Raw genomic sequence first — 17,758 nt, 5'->3', positions numbered from 1 at the left:
AATATTATAATCTGGGGTTTAATTCTTCTATTAGGTCTTCGATCTCATGTTTCTTGGAAGCTATTGCACCTTGGATGTTGATATACACTACTGTGAACATTGTGCTGTGAGCATGTAACCTGTTAGTGTTGTTATAATGTAGGGTATATGAGGTGTGACGTGTTTTATGGTAATTGTGATCAGTAGTTCTATAAAGTTAGTTGTCTGGTTTGGTTTAGTATATTCTGTTATAAAATCAGTTATAACATTTTGAAAAGTGTTGAAAACAGGCTTGCTTTCTCTGTTGTGTTAACATTCGTTTCTTGTATGGTGATGTTGTTTTCTTTTGGTTTTGTGTTAATGTGTTCTTATTCTGTGTATTAGTCTTCTGTACTTGTTGTTTTTTGTGGTTCTTTCCTTTTAACATTTCTGCATATGTTGTTTTATTGTGTTCTGTTGATGTACTTGTTTCGGGTAAGCTGTTTGTTTTCGGTTGATTTTGTTCTGTTGGTGTGTCTGTTTTAGGTAAGCTGTTTGTTTTCGGTTGATTCTGTTCTGTTGGTGTTCTGATCTGAAAAATGCGTTGCTTTATTTGTTTATATTTTTTCGCAGCCTTTGTAATTTGCTGTGTGGGTTTGACCACAGTTACAACATTTTGGCGTTTCTTTTTTCTTTTTTACATTCATTGATATGGTGTTCCTCGCCACATCCGCAGCACCTCGGTGATGCTAAGCAGGCTGCTGAAACATGTCCATATCTCTGGCAGTTGTAACACTGTGTTACAACAATTGCGGAGTTTTCAATAGTTCAACTTGGTATTTTTGATACCAGAGCAATATTCCATTGTTTATCAGATTTTGAATGTTGTAGCTGTCATCAATGTCAATTCTAATAAGGTTAGTTGGTGTTTGTGTTTTTTTGAAATAATTCTTTCTGTCTTGGTGTGTGGTATGTTTTGTTCGTCAAGTGCCTGTTTAATTAGGTCCAGGTCAATCGCCTGATGAACCCCTCTTACCACTATTGCTTTGGTTGCGGCTTACTTCCGGAAGGTGGATTTTGATATTTCCAGGTTTAAAGGCATCTGTTGGCCATTCTTTAAGTAGTCGGTTAAGATCGACTACATCTTGCCCTTGCACCAGTACTCCGCCCTCGGCAACGCTTAATGTTAACTATGTTAACATTTGGTTTGCATCTCTTTACTTCTGTGGCAAGCAGGGGTTGGTTATATTGACCCGAATGCCTTCTATTATAACTGCGTATTGTGGTGGTCTTGTTTTTGTCACTGTATTATTGTTAGTTGTAGGTTTATTTTTCTCATATTTCTCTTTGATATAACAGTGATAAAGTCTTGGTCTTCCAATTCTTTATCACTGTTATTTTTTTCTTCATTATTATGTATATCAACTTCCATGGTGTTCCTTTTTTTACCTTAACATTATTGGGACTTAACCCTACTTTAATTGCAGGAGTAGCTACCTCTACCTCAGTATTAGTAGCCGTCTCTGCTTCTTCTTCACATTCCGAGTTTTCCGAAGAATTAATTTCCTTAATTAATTTACGCTTAACTTTACTTTTTTTTTTTAATGGCAGTATTTGTTTTTTTAACAGTACTTAATTCACTTTTTGCCAAAGAACAGAGAGTTAGTAATGGGGAGATATTAATATCGCTGCCACCAGTTACTCTTGACTTACCTTCATTATTCTTTTGTTTAGCTGCAACGGTTTTTTCCGCCATTTCTTTTCTTGGTCTTATTGGACCCGTTGTTGTTGCTTGTGCGGTTTCCCGCTCTTCCGTTCTCAATTTGAGAAGGCCTCTGTGATTTCTTTACGTAAGGTGTTGTTCCGATGAAATATATAACAAATTCAAATTCAAGGGATTCTTATATTCTTATTTCTAATTCTTCAAACCTAAATCGCTTTGAGCAAGAGAGAGAACGTCCTACTCGTTTCCTTTCCCACGCCAAATGACATGTAATAAACTATTGTAAATACCGCGTTTGCCGTTAAAACAAACCTCTTACGGATAAAACAGAAACTATTTATGTCGAACTGATGTAGGATGCCTGTAAAATACACTGAAAATAAAAATATTTTATTCCAGGCTTCTGAAATTAATTAACATCAACGAACATTTCTTTCAATTCCTTATGCCCTCAAAGGCTTTGGTTGGTTTGTTTTGAATTTCGCGCAAAGCTACTTGAGGGCTATCTGCGCTAGCCGTCCCTAATTTAAGTGTAAGACTAGAAGGAAGGCAACAAGTCATCACCACCCACCACCAACTCTTGGGCTACTCTTTTACCAAAGAATAGTGTGATTGACTGTCACAGTATAACTCCCCCAGAACTGAAAGTGCGAGCATGTTTGGTGTGACAGGGATTCAAACCCGCGACCCTCGGATTACAAGTCAAGCGACTGAACCACCTGACCATGCCGGACCCTCTTCTTTGTCAAAGCGACGATTGTGCATTGTGTTCTACATTTCGTTTACGTATTCATTATTTCATGTTACATCAGTTCAGTTAATAAAAGTTTTACTACTACTTCATAATCAATATACTGTTTGGATCTCCATGCTATCTATGGACATATCCAGTGTAGCTCTAGAGTTAATTCTGTTTCACCGATATATATCACAGAATAGATGGATAAGGGGAATTCTGGTGTCATGACTTCAGAATACTATTATCGCAGAATTTGCTATGTCTGCTGAATTATTGCTACTCTCTATTTGAACTGTTGTGCATTAGATTTAAAAGGCTTCCAGGTTAGATAAAATGACATTTACCTGAAGTAGAAGGATTTATAACCGAGAAGAAGGTCAGTCTCTTTAATAAGATGTTTATCCGTTTGGGAATTTGAGTTTATAGAAAGTTGTCTCCTCTACGTATTACTTTTGCTAATGATGGAGATGTCCATAACTTCAATCTTTATGACACAGGCGACCCAGAAAGAAAATTGACAAACGCTTGTATGTCCAGTATAATTGATCAAAACTATTCTCTGAAGACCAATTTTGATGTGATGAAAACACAGACACAATCGTCGTGTTGATGTACCATCTGGTAAGTTTAAAACCTCATTCAGTCTGTAAAGGACTTCCAAATTTACGGCAGCCAGAGTAACTCAACTCCAATTCTGATTAAAGCCATCTAAAACTAGTAGAGAAAAATAATGTGAGCACCATTGGTAGGTTATATCTGCTAGCTAAAGCTATAGTCCTAGCAAATGAGACAATCAATATAGTAAATATGACCCACAGAGAAGCGTGAAGTCTTTTCAGACTGGCTGCCTAGAGCACGTTGTTGTTCTTCCATCCTATACCAGGAGCCTACTGCTTGTCAGAATATCAGAACCTCAAAGAGCTCCTATTAATTTTCATTCAGAGGATAGAGTTTTCAGCTATGATCACAAGCTCTCATGAGCATAGCAAAACAGATCACTCTGCCGACATTTAAGAACACAGTAAAATAATATTTGGACCATTTTATGAAGTGCTTGAAGCAGGTAGCTGCCTGTTATAGCTGGACTCTTAAACAAACTGTAGAGGGTCAATCCCATACTACATGAAGTGGATGAGGATCAGCTATGGGACTGTGTGACAGTCCCTCCCAAGATGCACTTATGATCCAGAGGGAAGAGGAGCAGTCCATCAGACAGAGTTAAAGGCTCAAAAGAGGGGTGACACTAAAAGCTTGTTCACTTAGTGAATGATCCATAATAAACGTATAACAGAGCTTAGCCCGAAATGGCTTTAGCAAATCACAATGAATTTTTGCAGACAAGTTTGTGTAAGGGATATACAGTCAAATAGTATAACAATACTTGAGTGTAAGCGACCTTTTCATCTTTAATTAAGGAAGCAATTTCTCCAATGATGCAGTACAATGTATAAACTTCGAGCCAAGCATAAGAGAGGAAGAAGACTTTAGTAGCTGCTGCATTGTTTTTGCCTCGGATAAATCATCCTGCCCAGACACATTCTTCACATCTTTTTCTAACTCCGACAAGATTTATCTAACCACACATCCCAGCATTGTGATATAACCAATCTATTATCCAGTGAATTGACAGGGTTTTTCCACTGTTTAGATGTTACAGCACAAGCCATTGATGTCTCTACACAGATATTGTCTATTAAGGGACGAGCAAATCATGTTCTTGTCTGTAGAGCACTGGGTTACGTTTGAATGAGCTGTTCTACTTTGCAAAGCAGGCAAAATGTGTACAGCTACTGATTTCGAATGACAGTGCAACATGTTCAAGAGAGTAACAACAGAGAGTGAATACTGAGTATTTAGCTCAGGAAAACTATAAGCCCAAGTTAAACATAACAACCAACAAGACGAATTTCGATATGTGTCTGTCGAAGCACAAAAAACGAAAGGAGGTTAATCAGGTACTACAGGGTGTTCGGAAAGTCACTGTGCACTTTTATTTATTAACAGACATGTTTATATTTATTAACAGACATGTTTCAATATAGAATACAGGAGGTAAATATGAATGACAATTATAAACAATGTTGAAAGTGACCCCCGTTTGCATCAATACAGGCCTGGATCCTTCTTATTTTGTTTTTAAACACCGCTATCAGTTGCTGGCTTGAAATAGACTGAATAAAATATATTATTACAAAATTGCATAGTGACTTTCCGAACACCCTGTACAATAACATATTGTAACAGGGTCATTGTCCTGATCACTTTGTATTACTTGGCTGATACAGGAGTGGCTAGAAAGTGGGTAGATCTTCTTCTATATGGGTTGTTCTAAACAAAACAACCACTTAGGGCTTTGGAAACAAATTTGTCCTATCAAGTGGAAATAAGCTATTTGTTCATTAAATGAGAGGAATTGTCAGATTTGAAGTACTGAGTGGCTTATTGGTCAGTTTTATCAATGATGTTCCATGGCTTACTATGGACAATATCTAGTGTGTCAGTGCCATGTAATGCAGATATTGGGCCCACAGATGAAATAGGTTATTTTCTGTTCAGAAACAAAGCATCATCATTTGAGGTAGCTGTTTGCCCAAGAAGGGGTGAAGTCATAATGCTGTTCTACAGTTATGAAGATTAGCTATTCAACTACAAACTGTAGTAGTCTTAGGTTGCGTAGAGTGTTAAACAAAAGTAATCAATCTTAGTAGACAGTAGGGCTGCATCCATCATGTTGTGTCCAAAGTACATGGATGACAACGCATCTGAAATTGCTTTTTAAGGGTTATGATGAAAGCTTGACTTGACATAGCAGCAGCGATTCAGTTACTTGTTGAAAAAAATGGCGTTGTATTTATGGGACTGAGTAGGTGAATTCAATTATAGTTACACTACATTAAATACATGCAAGTGATACAAATTTCATTATTAAACTACTTCTTTCCCAGATTATTCTATAAGTAGCCAACAGTTGACTATATAGGATGTTAATGGACATAATCATGCAGCTTTCACATAATGCTGTATTGTCTTCATTAGTGATTATCAGACAGAATGAAAGTACACGCAGGTTTTACGTTAAATTTAGACTTGTGAGCGTAATAAGTTGCATTAGCAACTTTCTATTACCATGAACAGATGAATGACAGCATGCATTGGAAGGTGTAGATCAACCAGGTTTCTTTCTATTGGTATGTCGATGTGACTGTATGTGACCAACTGTAACACTTTGATGCACTGCCTAGACAAAAAGTAGAAGAGGAGGTAGTCGAGTCAGATAAAGTTGAAGCCATTGTTCTATTCAATTCCAGTCACGAAGGTGAGGAGGAAATTGTGAAGAGTATTTATTTGGTTATTCAGGAAGAGCCAGAAGAAGAAGTATTATATCTAGAGGCAAGATTCAGCAATGATCGTTGAAGACCTTATAAGTATGGCTCGAATTTAACACTGTCATGGTAACTTATGTGATCCATAGTTCGAGAACTCAATTATTGTTTCTTACTTTCCAAGCTATTTTTTAGTATAATAAAGTACAATGTAGGTGCTATATTTTATGTTTGCCACTTGATCATTAAAGTTAGGATGATCATGGGATCAATCATGTGATGATTGGAATAAATGGGATCCCTGATTTCTTAGCTGTCGAATGACGTTCACCGTGCAATGCATACTTTATATTATGTAATTTTAATTTGATTACCAAAAATCTAGTCTGGCTGATGCCAGTAAACGTAATATATGAGGCATTGATAGTTTAAAGAACTGAAAATGATAGACAAAAGTCAGAAAATACAGTAAAAAAAGGCTTTGCGACTTTTACTTTCCGATTTAATGTTAATATAACAATACTTGAGTGTAAGAGACCTTTTCATCTTTAATTAAGGAGGCAATTTCTGGAATGATGCAGTACAAAGTATAGAGTCTTGGCATTTGAAGACCCTACTTTGAAAACCCTGTTTGAAAATGTCTCACAACAAGGTACCACATATGCAATTATCTTTGATTGGAGTTTTACATCCTAAAGTAGTAGATTTGGCTGAATCTATTGCAAAAGTCATTCACCTGATCTAGTTCATTAGCAAAATGTCAACATGGAATGCAACATATTGTTCTCTAACTCTTTTATTGAACAAGTATAAAGTGTATAACTTATCTGCATTCAGTAATAGATCGGTGTTCCATTTAAGTATACATTGATATATATTATGGTAATTTAACAAATAATTAATCCTTGCTTACGAAATTTTCGATGAACTAATTCAGGGTAGTGATTATTTATTTCATAATGGCTGGAAAGGAAAACACGCAAGTTCGTTGCTCGCAAACGGCATCGTTTTACTAAGTGATAACTACTACCCATTAGCTTTGGAAAACAACCTGAGATAATTTACAAAGTCGTTTGACTGGAAACCAGTAATAGTTTGTTAAAATATTTAGTGTAACCTATAATATATAATAGAAATGCATGTATATGATAATGTATAAGCCTGAATAGATACACGTGTGCGGTTCCACACGCACATAAAGACATCACATGATATTATTTGATATTTAGGATTTGGCTGATTGATAGCTAGACTAAATTTCGCGTTTTCCTGTTCTATGTTGCCTTCGTAAATGGTGGACTTTCTCACAAAACCCAGGTTTTCACCAGACTATGTAACTTTACAGCTCTGGATAAAATACCTTCATGTGACGACCTTGGTAATGGTTAAGCGAAGACTGTCAACTATTTGATCATAACTGGTCACAATCGCAACTCTAACGGTACAGAAGAAATGTTGAGAATCTTGGCATTTGAAGACCATACTTTGATACCCTGTTGGAAAATGCCTCACAACAAGAAGGTACCATATATGGAATTATCTTTGATTGGAGCTTTACATCCTAAAGTAAGAAAACGAAAAAGCAAAGAAATGTATTCATTAATGCTTGACAGTATCACCACTAAGTTTATTACGATTACAGTAGTAGCTCCAGCGATCACTAACCAAAATAGAATTTAGCCAGCTGGTAAATACTCTATGTTTCTTTCACAACCATCCTTTAACAACAAGGACTTTTCAAATAAATGAGGGACCTTCAAACTTGGCAGTCCACAAGACAATAAATGATACAAAGTAAAGATCTTCTCTCTCTATATCAGTTAGAACACCAATGCTCTGAATGGATTGAGAAGCAAATCGGGGCAGTAGACGATGACATTCTTAATGAAACTATTAACCATCAGTACTGACCACATACAATCCAGGAGATCTAGCTATTGAGAGGTGTTATCAAAAGATGATCACAAACCAGACAGAATTCTGGGAGTCTGGTTAATCTGCTGACCACACTGAGGAAAGGTTTGTTTGTTTTAAAGTTCGGACAAAGCTACACCAGGAATATCTGCGCTAGCAATTCCTAATTTGGTAATGAAAAACTTGAGGAAAGGTAGCTAGTCATCATCAACCATCGCTGAGTATTGGGCTACTATTTGGCCAATGAATTGGACGTCACATTATAATGTCCCCAAGGCTGAAAGAGCGAGCATGTTTGATGTTATTGGGACTCGGACCCGCGACCCTCAGATGTGTTACCATACAAATCTTAATTTAAAATCAGGTGGTTTATTTTGTAATTTATATATTGTACCATTGGATATTACACCTTTTAATGTTAAAAGAACATTTTATTCCTCGTTCTTCATATTCAAATATGTTTTATTTAATATATAATCTTGGTTTTTATATTTCCTTAAATATACATATGGTAGCTGTTTTGATGCTCATTAAGTTGATTCTATGTTATGAATGGAAATTTTGTTGCTATATTTGGTATTATATTAAACTATTTATTAAAGTGTTTTTATTTTTGTATTGATGCTGACAAAATGATAATCTGCATACTGTTTGTCGTTAACAGCTTCTTCTAAAAATATATGGTTTTCATTGTTAAAGAGTATTTCTTTATGTATTTAAGTACTTGCATATGTGCTGAAGAACTTATTTTGAAACTATGTGTTATCTTTGTTAAAGGGCTCATTTTTGCCTTTTTCTTTATTCACAGATTCTCTTTGTACAGTGTGTAATTTGGTTAAATTCATTTTGTAGTACTACATTCTCTTCGTTGTTTAAGAGTATTTTAATTCAATTGTTAGTTATCTTTCTTTGTTTGATGTCTGTGTGGCGTATAAGTATTTTGATTTTCCAGAGGCTTAAAATGTCTCTCAATCATTTGTTGTTATTATTATTATTATATTACTGTTTATTCTCATTTCATTCCTTATTATGTATATGGATATTTTATTATAATAATTGGTTGAGAAATTCATTAATTGGATCTTGTTTCAAGTTATGTTCGTTTCTTTTTGTTGCAATTAAAAGTTGGTAATACCTTTTGCTTGTTTGTTTTTTAATTTCGCTCAAAGCTGTCTGCGCTAGCCGTCCATAATTTAGCAGTGTAAAACTAGAGGAAAGGCAACTAGTCATTACCACCCACCGCCAACTCTTGGGCTACTCTTTTACCAAAGAATAGTGGGATTGACCGTAACATTATAACGTCCCCACGGCTGAAAGGGCGAGCATTTTTTGGTGCGACAGGGATTCGAACCCACTACCCTCAGATTACAAGTCGAACGCTTTAACCCACCTGGCCAAGCCGGGCTCAGGTAATACCTTTTACCACCCGACAATAGCATGACTTACTATGTCTTTTTGTGTAAGAATGTCGACTCCAAGGACCTTGCAAAATCAAATAATGTTTACAGGTTACGCCTTCACCATTGTTGTACTGAGAATCACAAGTCATATGGGTAGCACTTGCATTTAATGTGCCTCTCAATGGCACAGCGGTATGTCTACGAATATACAACGCTAGTAACCGGGTTTCGATTTCCTTAATGGGCAGAAAACAGATAGCCTATTGCGTAGCTTTGTATTTAGCTTCACACAAACAAACATAAGAATGATTTAGCATTTTCTTTTATATTGACATGATCCATAAGAAATTTATTACTATTCCGAAAGTGATATCTTTAATGAGTTTCCAATAATCAATCGACCTATCTAGTGTAACCGTACAGCTAATTCACTTTCGCTTGGGGCCCGGCATGGCCAAGTGGTTTAAGGCGTTCAACTCGTAATCTTAGAGTCGCGGATTCGAATCACCGTCGCACCAAACATGCTCGCCCTTTCAACCGTGAGGGCGTTATAATGTTACGGTCAATCTCACTATTTGTTGATAAAAGAGTAGCCCAAGTGTTGGCGGTGGGTGGTAATGTAGCTTTGCGCGAAATTCAAAACAAACGTTTCTGGTTTTCCCTCAATAACTTAATGATGTAAAAGTGTTCAACAGATGGCGACAGTATCATAAAGAGTTAATTTTGTTGGCTGTATCGCAAAGAATTGCAAGAAGCATTTTTTAAGTTACTTAATTAAGTGACTGAAATTTAAACATTAAAATAAAAAATCTTCCATCTCATGTAATTTATATAAGAAATTCTTGACATTTTTGAGCTACTTTTTTGTTCTTATTTGATCACAGACCTTTTTGATGATTATTCTGATTGTTGTCGTCACGACACGCGAACGTTGAACGTGAAAAACTTTCTAACTTAGCAACCGCTACGAGATGTTCGATTAGTGGTGGCTCTCAGACGAACAAATTTAAATCGTTAATTTCTCAGTAGACGTTCGTTGTTAAGTGTGTTTGGAGAAGTTCGGAATAAACTGATTTCATAAAAATGTCTTCTCTACACGAACGTTTAGGATCAGAAATAAAATATGAAGCTTGACTTTCTAAAACACTCCTCGGAAGTTTCATAAATAACAAATGTAATTTAAGACCAGCAACAAGTTTGACAACTTGATTTTCTTGTTCTTTAAGCCTTTTCTTGTAATATATATGCTTTAATTCACTGAAACGGTTTAAAACTCGAAATTAATAAAATTAATATAAGATATTAAAATGAGACCAATACATTATTTTCTGTAGATATTGTATGTCTTTAATACTTCGTTTGAGTTACGACGATAAGTTTTAATTAAAAAATCCAAGTTTATTTTATTGCTTCATTTTTTTCTTCAGACGATCACAGTAAAACTGTGTCACCACACTGGAAATTATGGAAGCAAAAGGAAAGATATAATGACGCTTAGGGGAAGAATAAATAATATGCATGTATCGACGTATTTGTGTTGCATGTACAACATTGGCTGATGATTGTTTATAAAATTTAATCAGTCTTGTATATGGCAAAATTAAAGTAGGTCACCTCGGCATAGCCGTAGAATAATATATGTATGTGTGAAGTAACAGTAATTACCTATTTAAACTAACTTAGTGGGGCATTAAGCAAGAAACTAATGAATAGGCGAGTAATTTCGTACCGGATTGACAGATACGTTATTTTTACACTAGGCTACAGATTGGGATCACTAGGTAGCTTCTTTTCATGTGTAAACAAACAAGGAGAAAAAGAAAGACGGACCGGATTGAGGCCATAAACCTCAATAAAGGCGCTTTAAGCCTTAGTTTTCGATTACACCTGACAATAAAAACATTTTATTCTCCTACTAGAAAATATGCACCTGAGTAATTTGAATATGTTATTTCTAAAAATCGTGTTGAAAATTACCGATTACATTTAGTTTTCGAGTTAAAATAAATTTATTCAAAATATAATTTCAAAATAGCTTTTCTTACCTCACTTTAACGACAATTACATTTAATAATGTTCAAAAACAAGACATAAAAACAGAAAAAAGTAACCAAAAAGTATTTCTCAATCTCAAGATTACAAGAACCGATACATAATTCAAAATAGAAATTCACAGAAGAAGCACCTATTCTGGACTATACATTCGCTGGAACTCAGCACATGAAACAAAACTCGGCATATTAAGAAACCATATAAACATAACCACCCGATAAAATTAACAATGAAATCAACAAAATAAAACAACACTTCGTCAACATCAACAACTTTCCTCCAAAAACAGTTTACAAAATTATACGGACACATCTAGATCAACAACAAACAAACAATAATAAATCCGAAGATACAAGAAATTACAAAACTTACATATCTGCATCTGCAGATGAAACACAATGCAACAACTGCCACAACTTCTATACTAGAAAAAACAAGCAGAAAAATAGAAACCAGATTCAAAGAACACACACGAAAAAACCTTCACACGTTTTTGAACATTGCAAATCAAATAAACACAACATAACCATGGAAAACACCCAGATACTAAGTAAAGAAACATATATAAAAAACGCAAAATCAAAGAAGCCCTACTTATACAACAACTAAAACAAAAATTAAACCAATCTAAAAGAACACCTTTATATCTATAATAATTAATGACCTAATATCTAACTGCAACGCTCCCTACAATTCTGTACGAGTTTATTCTCTCGTCCATAAGATATGTGCCCGGCAACGGTCAGTTTCGAACTCTCTTTATTAGCCTGAAGATGACCTAAGATTGTTTTGCTTGTTTGTTTTCTGAATTTCGCACAAAGCTACACGAGGGCTCTCTGCGCTAGTCGTCCCTAATTTAGCAGTGTAAGACTAGAGGAAAGACAGCTAATTATCACCACCTACCACCGACTCTTGGGCTACTCTTTTACCAACGAATAGTGGGATTGACTGCACATTATAACGCCCCCACCGCTGAAAGAACAAGCATGTTTGGTGCAAAGGAAATTCGAACCCACGACCCTCAGATTACGAGTCGAACGCCTTAACCCACCTGTCCGTGCCAGACCTGATGACCAAAGCAGGTCGAAACGTTGTTCTGTACTTTATACCAGCCGTCTTAAGAATACATTTTTACTTCGAGTGGTTTTCTCGTCATCACGGACATAGTAACAATGCTTATTTAGGAAAACGATGAGTATAATAAGATTATATACTGAAAATACATTAAGGCTGTGTTACAAACCTGCATCATGGTATTAATTTGTATTCTTTGTTGCAATATATCTGCTTGATTTGTTGCGTCTTTTGTGCATTTTCTCATGCTGTAAGAACTAACAGTAATTTCTCATCATCAAGATTCCGTAGTCTTTGATATCAATGCTCATTCGTAGAAATATCTTGGTGAAAGCACTCTCCATGCTTATCGCTCACTGCATCTATATCATTTGGAAGAAAGTCTAAGTGGGAGTGTAAGAAGAGCATTATTAGTGACATCCTAGAATCGATTTTTTTTCTAGTCCTTAATCATATCATAGATCATCACAACATAGTTTTCATCTTCGTGATATCCTAAGAAAATATTAGCAAACAGTTTAAATGATTCCCAGACAGAAAGTTCTTCCTGATTGAATACTGTTTCAAAATCATCATCCATACTACTTTCTAAATCTGCGGCCCGACAAAGATATCTGTATATTCATTTTTGCTTCATTGAATTTTGGAAACTTGTGAGATAGATGTCTGAAAACATAACCATCCTTGTTCATTCATTTTACAAATTTTTTCGTGAGTTCCAGTTTAATATAAAGTTGGGGTAGTAACATTTTAAGGATTCACTAAAAGATAATATTGTTTTATTTTGTTTTCCTGCAGAGACAAAAAAAAACAAAAACGAAGCAATGTTTGGTATACTTACTCTGCAGGCCTAGCAAGAGTACAATAACTTTCAGATAACCGCATATGTTCCATCTATAGTAATCATATATAATGGCCTCAAGTATAATCTACGTGGTTTCATAAATTTCTTTCATGTTCATGGTATGAGCAACAGGAATTGATCAATTAGTGTCCCCATTGTGCAAATGTAAAGCTTTTAGACTAACTTTCATGTGTTGATAAAATATCCCCATTCTTGAGGATGATGGTCAGTGCCTAATTCTTCCATTAGTACATCAGTCAACACCACTACAGAAACATAAGTATAACTTGTATGCTGTAGTGAGAAGCAATACTTTGATTGTGACTTTAGTAAATTGTACGACTTGTTCCTGGAACTAATAACTTCCATTGTAATAAACGAGAGTCAAGATGTTTCTTATGCTGTTTTGATACAAATAAGTCACAAATCAAATCATTTAGCAAACTTGTTTGATCAGGTGAGGTATTATCTATTGAGGTGCAATGAGAATAGAATTATTAGACGAAGAGAATGAAGTTGATTCATTGTTTTCTTCACAGGATAAATTTTCTGTTTCCCATTTCTTTGGCGGATTTTCTACTGGAAGACCATCCCCATGAAATAACTGTTTCATTGCAGATGCAATATCTGGATATTTATTGTTTAGTTTTGCACAAATATTCTGAAACATAAATCATGCAAAAATAACAATCAGTTAGATGATCTTTGGGCCAATGCTATTTGATGGTAACTACAAATTGCATACATGTTTTCTTCTTATTCAACTACTGTGTCAAGCTAGGTGTGTGACTTGTAAAACGCACATGTATGAAGCCCAGTGTTTCTGTTAGCCACTATTTTTACACAAAAAACAATGGTAGTAATCTACTTTCATTTTGTGTGTGATGTTTTCCTTTATAAAGCTGTAAATGTATACAGAAACTGTTTGGGTGACTTTTGCACTTTCAGGATTTATTTGAACTGGAAGCAGTTTAAAAAAAATAAAATAAAATATTTTAAACTATAGTTTGGTAAAATATATTTTATACCAATACAATTCGATAAGTGCCTTTTAACCATTAAACGGTCCAAATTAAATTACTTTCACAGCATAAATATATTGAGTTGATTGTACGGCATTTAACATAGTGTTGATAAAATTTTGAGGTATTACGATATAACACAATATCTAAAGACGATGAACAAATCCTGACTACATTTCTGAAATCAACACTTGAAACTACCCCGAATCACTTGAGATTTATCTAGTAGCTAATATTTTGTTCAACACTGTTATAAGTACTGTCGACAAATATAAAATATTTTAGAATTTAACTTATTTGGTAATGGACTTTTATATTTCAAAAATATTTTGTTACAAATATAAGCAAAAAGTAATTACATACTTTATAATACATCATTTAATTTTTTTATATTTGAGAATTGTGTATACAATTTTCTCGTTTTCTTAACATAAGAACTAGTACATTACGTAGTTTGTTTGTTTTGTGTTTGAATTTCACGCAAAGCTATTCGAGGGCTATCTGTGCTAGCCGTCCCTAATTTAGAAGTGTAAGACTAAAGGGAAGGCAGCCAATCATCACTACCCACTGCCAACTCTTGGCCAACTCTTTTACCAACGAATAGTGGTATTGACCGAAACATTATAATACCCCTACGGCTGAAAGGGCAAACATGATTGAAGCGACGGGGATTCGAACCTGCGACCCTCAGATTACGAGTCGAATGCCTTAATCACTTGATCATGCCGGGCCGGCATAACACAGCACCTGTATCAACCAAATTCAGAGGTTTTAGTTTACAAGTGTTTTTGTTTTCTATTAAGAATATGAAAAAACACCATAAAATTTCAACTATCTTTTTATGATGAATGTATTTTACGTTGTAAAAATTTAAAGTATAAGAAATAGCTTCGTCTTTTACGCTTTTAAAGAAAACAACAAACTACTATTAACTGTGTACAGTATTAATAGTTTTTTGTTTCTGCTTATTAAAAAATCACAGGCAACTGAAACATTGCAGAATAAAAAAATTAGCGTTTTTTATTATAAATTATAAAACAAAACTGGTTTTACAGATGTCTTAGGTTACATAATTATGAAATTAGCCATACACATTATGCTCTAAACATTCAGAATATCGTTATACTTCTATGATGAATTGATATATCAGCCCTCGTGAAGCAACTTGTGACCATCAAATGTTGTAGGTACAACTTGATTTTTACTAAGAAGAATATTTTAAAATTTATTAGAAGTGACGGGTAATTTTCTGGGACTTAAGAATATCAAAATCGTACTAAAGAGGTTAATATTTTTATTGTCAAACTTGTTTCCAGACCAAGAAAAAAATACACTATATACGTTTCAACTTCCCCTTTTCTTGCCGACTTTAAATTTTAAACTGATCTCTTGCTTGTTTATTTAAAAACCACCTCGCACAATGAAATGTCTTCGCTTTGACAATAACAGCGCTGGAATTCCGAATTTTAGCCTTACAAGCCCTCAAACTTACCGCTGAGTTACCGGTGTAACGCCCAATCAAATTTTTAAGGTCTGTTGGATTTTGAAAGCCAAGAATTTTTACACACATGTGACCACCCCAGACGGTAACCATGTAGGAGGAACATATTAGGCAACAGGAATTGGAATTCGCTATCTCCAGATTGCGAGTCAAGCATCTTTAACCATCAGGTCATGTCAAGCCCCACTAGCATTTATTATTAAGCTTAAATTTATATTTTAAAATTGTACTCTTAAACACTCCTAGTTTTCATTCTTGCTGGTAAGTGAGTTGTATTTTTTGGTTTTTCTAACCAAATAAATGTTTACCTCATTTTTAGCGCTACTATTGACCTTGTTAAGACTTTTCAATTTGTTTCTTGACCAAGTGAATATACACTTTATTATCACTGTTTCATTACTACTTTGAAGTAAGTAGATTTATTTCGTAGCCAAGTAAATGTACCACATTGGTACTCCAGTTACTACTTAATACTTAAGTTCAAGTTTTTTATAAGAAACAACTTTTTCTTGTTGATGTTTTATTCTTACATAGAAGTTCAGCTTCTACTAATTACTCCACTGCTACTTGTTTAATAAGGTTTACCTCTTAGTATCACTCAACATATCTTTACATGAAACGTTTAAACTTTGTGTCGTTTCTAGCTTATTTTTAGATATAAGGTGTAGTTTACAACTTTTGTATTCGAACTCATTGAGATACGTCTTGAATAAAAAATACGATGACGTGTCTCGCTTATAAACTACACAGAGGAAAATAATTAAACATTAAGCGAAATGTATATAATTTTATACGGCTAGGCACAAAGCCCTGTCATGAAATAATGTCCTTTTCAGATAATTTTTATGCAAATCGGACATATTTTGATGTGTCATGTGCTTTTCATTTGTCTGATAATCATGTATGAACACATGGATAGACTACTTTTCATCTTTAGATTATCTGACATTTCACTTTCAAATGTAACCTGGCAATGATATTGCATGCTTCAAAATAGAAGTGTTGGAGAAGTTCTAAGACATCCTCAATCATTCCTCTAAAATAACTACTTCTAGGGTACATTTGATACTTGATGTCACTTTACATCATGTAACGTAACCTTAAAGAGCCTTCCATGCAAATTCGTTAGAGTCGAGGTCCAGTGAGTGTGTAGTTCGTTTCGTTTGTTTAAGTGATGTGTCAAAAAGTTTAGCACAATGGGGGCGGACATCATAATTTAATAATGTGAAGTAAGTTAGAGCCAGTGCACCAGCACATCACAAAGTATCGTAAGATACAGTCGCTATATTGTGTAGCATGCTTTTATCTGTCAGTGTCATACCTCCACCACTGATGGTGACCTGGAATGACCTGGTGGTTAAAATGTTCAGCTCATAATATATGGGTCACGGGACTTGAAACCCATTACTGAACATGCTTCTGCTTTCAGCCGAGGTGGCTTTATAATGTGATGACCAATCTCACTAATCTTTAGTAAAGAATAACCAAGGAGTCTATGGTGTGTGCTATTTTCTAGCTGCCATCCCCTAGTCTGTCATTTTAAGAATAAGGTCTGTTATAGCGGATAGTCCTAGAGTAGCTTTCCGCGATATTCAACAAACAAATAACTCACCAGTGTTACATGTGACATATTCCTGTACAAAACTTGGGAATAAACTTTTTTTTCCAGATCAGGTTAAACCAGTTGTTCGACATACTGTTTCACTTTAATGATCCATTGGATGTGTTCTTGGCATCAGCGAAGATAAGATATTTTATATTTTTCTTTAACGGTAATACATTAATCGGCTGTAGGATGTATAAGTTAGCCTTTTGATGGCTTTCTTTTACCTTCTTTAGACTGGCATAAAGAAGTTGCGGCTTCAAACATCTGATCCCGTCTAGAAGTAGGTATTCTACAATTAATAAGATTCAGGACATACCAGTTGTCTCTTTGTGTTGGAAGTGATGTCCACATATAGGAGTAACTGTACCATTGTGTATGAAGTAATTCCACATTCTGTTAAGAGTACTTGTTATCAATTCACAAGACCTGTTGGGATTAACAGTTTTTCCTTATGTGAAAGAAAAGTCAAAATCACTTCTAGGAAATTTCTTTAAGAAATTGTAGGCCATTTTAAGTTCTGAACTTTATTTGAAAATAACAAATGATATATGATTCTGTGATATGTATATATAATATATCACAGGATGAAAGACAAATCATTT

General features: G+C 34.8%; 1 protein-coding gene across 4 annotated transcripts in view; it reads right to left on the bottom strand.

Moving 5' to 3' along the window:
- Positions 1-1,993, bottom strand: part of LOC143232874 (uncharacterized) — a 60,913-nt gene extending 58,920 nt beyond the window's left edge. For 2 of the 4 annotated variants that reach the window (XM_076468865.1, XM_076468863.1), the window contains exon 1: positions 1,672-1,958. The gene's annotated coding sequence lies outside the window, so the exon portion shown is untranslated. Of the gene's footprint in view, positions 1-1,671 lie in introns of all 4 variants that reach the window. The other 2 variants (XM_076468864.1, XM_076468866.1) reach the window with 2 other exon arrangements.
- Positions 1,994-17,758: the final 15,765 nt, after the last annotated feature.

This window comes from Tachypleus tridentatus, chromosome 11, assembly GCF_004210375.1.
Source record: "Tachypleus tridentatus isolate NWPU-2018 chromosome 11, ASM421037v1, whole genome shotgun sequence".
NCBI lineage: Eukaryota > Metazoa > Arthropoda > Merostomata > Xiphosura > Limulidae > Tachypleus > Tachypleus tridentatus.
This window is presented reverse-complemented; position numbering and strand designations above follow the sequence as displayed.